Source organism: Cryptomeria japonica, chromosome 10 (genome assembly GCF_030272615.1).
Source record: "Cryptomeria japonica chromosome 10, Sugi_1.0, whole genome shotgun sequence".
NCBI lineage: Eukaryota > Viridiplantae > Streptophyta > Pinopsida > Cupressales > Cupressaceae > Cryptomeria > Cryptomeria japonica.
Window position 1 is genome coordinate 334,689,418 of NC_081414.1, and position 4,700 is coordinate 334,694,117.

General features: G+C 34.9%; 2 non-coding genes across 2 annotated transcripts; both read right to left on the reverse strand.

Annotated features, from left to right (window-relative positions):
- Positions 1-3,068: 3,068 nt before the first annotated feature.
- On the reverse strand, positions 3,069-3,147 carry LOC131076172 (small nucleolar RNA snoR118). Its single transcript, XR_009113330.1, has one exon. It is a non-coding gene; the product is annotated as a small nucleolar RNA snoR118 (small nucleolar RNA).
- Positions 3,148-3,215: 68 nt separating this feature from the next.
- On the reverse strand, positions 3,216-3,292 carry LOC131076171 (small nucleolar RNA snoR117). The gene has a single exon (XR_009113329.1). It is a non-coding gene; the product is annotated as a small nucleolar RNA snoR117 (small nucleolar RNA).
- Between the last annotated feature and the right edge of the window lie 1,408 nt (positions 3,293-4,700).

Sequence of the window (4,700 nt, forward strand, 5' to 3'; positions counted from 1 at the left end):
TAACGCATGGATCCAGAGAATAGACCAGCTTATTCAAAAGTTAGAAGACTATCAGTTAAAACACAAAACACATATATCGTGAAGGAAATCGTGCGACGGACTTCCTTGCTAACCAGGGCATAATCGAATCTCATACTAAGGCCATATCGATGGCAGATTCGATGTACAAGGATCTGAGTTGTTTTCTGAAGTAGACAGAGACATGATCCCAAGGATGGGGATCGAGTAATCCCAACCGCAGATAGGAACCATTGGGATACGGCTTTAGTTTGAAGGATTTTTTTTTTGGTTTATCGAGATTTTGGTGGTTGCAGAGACAATGAAAGACTATAATGACACATTGAAACCCAAATTCAATTATCGAATGGGCATGGTGGGTCTACATAATGCAAGGGGAGTCAATGTTTTTTTGTTCATTGTGGAGGAAGACGATGCATCGATTCGAGCTTAGTTGTCTCTACGAAGAGGAAACACTGGAGGAACAGTGTGACCGATTGTTCGACATTGACACAAATGGTCTAAAAGTGATCTGCGTAATAGTGGAGGGTCCAATTAGCAAGGATAGGCACTGGTGCGATGGGTACATCTACGAAATCATCTTTTGTCTACTTGTTGATGTATTACCATCCAAGGAAGCATGTATTGAAAAAACTGCTGGATGGGTCTACATTCTGGGTCCCTTTTTTAACCCAATGATTTTTTTGTCAAATGTTGAATGCTCATATTCGAAGGATGAGGATTTGCAACAGTGGCCCTCAAAGCCGAGGAGGAGTTAGTGAATAATCCCTGGGAAGGGTTTCCAGGGTGTCAATAGGACCATGACTATAATATTTTTTCATATATAATATAAGAAGCTATCCCCATCAAAAATAGCACTTGATTTTTAAAAAGATAAAAAAAAAATAAACATGATTAAATTACAATATCATCAAATAATTGGGTTACTCTAACCTGATAGTAGTGTTCACTTCAAGAACAAGACTTGAGAACAAAGTAGGGTTCACTTCAAAGTTTACCTCATAGTAGGGTTCACTTCAAGAACAAGACTTGGTGTCTCAAAACCTCCATGATATTTTATTGTAATAGCTTTAAAAAAAAGTATTGTAATGGCAATCTTGCCAATATTATGTAAGGTGGCATTTATTTAGATATTAAAAATTTGATATTTATTATATTTATAGTTAAATATTTTATTTAGATATTATAAAATTAAATATTTATTCTATTTGTAATTAAATTTATTTATTTATTTTATAGTTTTATTTTTTACGTTATCATTTATAAATTAATATGTCAATAATCAATTTAACATTTAAACTATTTGTATTTACAATTCAGCTATGCTAAAAATTAACATATTTTTCCCTTTTCCATCTTTGCCCATATGCGTCTTGCCCTATTGATTCAAGATTCTATGTCTCCTTAGAGCTTTCGTTTACCTTTATACTCAAGATTCTCTGCCTCCTTTACCTTTATACTCAGCCTGATCAGTTTGGTTTTCCTTCTTGAAATATTAGATATTTCTAAAAAAGATATCACTGCATTGTTAAAATTGAGTTTGTCTCAGATTTTAGTTTGCTTGTGCCTTAAAATCCCCTTAATTGCCTTGCATTCACGGCAATCAGGATTTCCTGTGTTTACCTGATTCAATTACTTGAAAACATGTTATCATATTTAAGTTAATAACCTAAGGCTTAGCAGCAAATCTTCTGGTAATAAATGATACGGAGAATTACCTACAACCCCGGAGATATTAATGGCACATCTAGACCATTTCTAAAATCAAACTTTGAATCCATACATCCCATATCATTTCCCTCATCCTATCTTTGTATACCACACGCTCCCTTGAAAGAAAAAATTAATCTCTACAAGGATTTTCTAGTTTGGCTGCTCGAATACTTGAATCAAACATTATTTTGTTAAAAAACATCTTGCACGAGAATCTAAACTTTTTCATAGAATGCTGAAATGCTGTAAGCCACAAAAACTCTAAAATGGCTTACCTTGCTTAGCTGATCAAACTAACAAGGTTAATCTTTCAGATTAACTTGAGAACCCTTATACATTGTCTTCATCTTTAACCAGTTAGGTGATACTAGCACAAAGTTAAACTAACAGATCTTGTATAAAGACTTAAAAGCTGTTTTTTGCACAAATACAGGATCATGAAACATACACAGATAATTTGCATACAGCGTCCTTGCATCCCCTAAAAGGATGCCTCCATCAGTTTGGCAAGCCAGCTTAACAGAAAACTTATGCCCGCCATTGTTGCAATATAGAAACCAATGTCTTTTAACCTATCCATTGTTCCTTCCAACTGCTATCTAGAGTTCCTGATGATAATGAACCACGGCAAAATCCTAATTGCAGGCGTATCTTATTCTAACCATAGATTAATGTCATCCATCCCCTGTATTGAAAAAAGCTACTAAATGAACAATACAATTGAATTTACACTTACACTAAAGGCCAAAAAGACACAATAAAGGCGATGACAGCAAACAAAAAGAGAGACGATGTCTAAATAAGAAATTTCTGTGGTCTCTGAAATAAATCTCAGAACAGGGATAAAAAGACACAATAAAGGCGATGACAGCAAACAAAAAGAGAGACAATGTCTAAATAAGAAATTTCTGTGGTCTCTGAAATAAATCTCAGAACAGGGATTCCTAAATTTAAGTATGCATAAGATTTACAATGGAAAACATAACCATCTGGACAAAGACATCTACCCAACCTAAGCATGACATTTAAACCTATACACCAGAAACAAGCAAATCTCTAACGCAAAAAATGCCCAAACAAAAAACCCTAACCTTCAGAAGCAAAATAACAAAGATATACCCACCATCACTGGCCAGAACAATACAAACCAGATGGAGTGAAAAATACCACCAGAACCTGAAAAAAGCAAACAATCTTCTAACATACCTCTAAATCTGAATTTTCTTACAATCTTACCATTGACTAAATGATGCTTAACACATTTTATACAGCTTTGGATAAAAACTATACAAATCATCTATGAACTTGCAAATAACTAATTTTTCTCTCATTTGTACAAGTCAGAAAAGGCTATCTAGGCCGAGTATCTCTCATGAAAGCCAAAAGGCTCGGTGCCCAGTGCGTTTCATCAACCTTGCATAGAGAGATTAAATTTAAGAAATAAAAAGAAAGACACTAGTTAACTTGATAGATCAATTGATTGAAGGCCTCAGTAAGCTAGAGGTAATAATCTGCACAGACAATGTCTCAGATGGTACGGACAATTTTTTCCTCATCGGCCGTTAATAAAATTTGGACTGCGCCATCAAGTGCAAAGGCGCCATTAAAAAGCTTACCTTCTTCCAACATATTTTGGAGTGAATGACAAAAAACCGAGTAAAAAAGAACCGAAATTTAGGTTTTGCTGCAGATGTTAACCCTTCGCACTTGCTAACCAAACTTAACACTAACATATGCAAACAGAAATGAAACCAAGTTGAAAATAAATGATGCCGAAAATTAGATGATACGATCGACTCAGTGACAAGATAATATCCCTCTGCTAATATAGCTCTCTTGCAAATTTTACGACTCAGCGGAAACCCCTAACTGGAAACCCTTCAAACCCTAACCCTAATTCGCTTAAAATTTCCTTGCGTTTAAATAGAGAAAAAGAAAATGACATGTACGAGCAGCAGAGATTAAATCCATACATGTAGGAGAGGATCCTTACGCTCTTTATCATTAATTATTTTTGGATAATTTAGCGAGCACTACACATCGGGTTTTGATGTAGAGGAAATAACTAACCCTCTACAAAATATTTAGGGTAAACAAATGAATTTTAAATGATACTATGGGTAAATAAAAGTAGGTATGTATTCAATAAATGTCAATTGAGATACTATGGATAAATAAAAGTAGGTTTATATTATTCGATCAATTAATGTTAATTGAGATAGTAGATAATTAGCAATCACATTTTGTGGTGCAATGGGTATGTCGAAGAGGTGTGGAAAGTCAATTAGGGGAAATTTTGATGTATTTTACATACAATTGTTCAATGCATAAGTTTAATTGGTAGGCCATTTAAAAAATGTTGTTGTTTGCGTGACCAAGGTCTCAATGGAGAAGCGATATCTTAAAATCAACTATACATCTAGTTATAGCAATTCAAACATGACTAAAACAAAAACTCTGGATCAAGAAGATAACTAGGTATGTGGAGAGGGAGATATATATATATATATATATATATATATATATATATATATATATATATATAGAGAGAGAGAGAGAGAGAGAGAGAGAGAGAGAGAGAGAGAGAGAGGATTTAGATAAATAAATATAACTTGGAAAATATTGAGGATGAGAGAGAGAGAGAGAGAGGGAGGGGGGAAGGGGGAGAGATGGAGACATGGAAAGATAAAGATACAAGAAGTGATATATAGAGAAAGAGAGTGGGAGAGATAGAGTGAATAAAAGAGAGATAGAAATAATGAGGTATAGATAGAGAGAAAGCGGGAGAGATGGGAAGATAGATCTAGAGGGAGCAGGAGAGAGTTAAAGGAGGTAATGAAGAGAAGAAGAGGGAGGGGGAGAGGGAGAGGGAGAGGGAGGGGGAGGGGGAGAAATGAGGAGTGTGTGTTGAAGTGTGAGACATTGAGATAGAGATGAGGAGGAATAACAAGGAGTATGTGTGAAAGTGG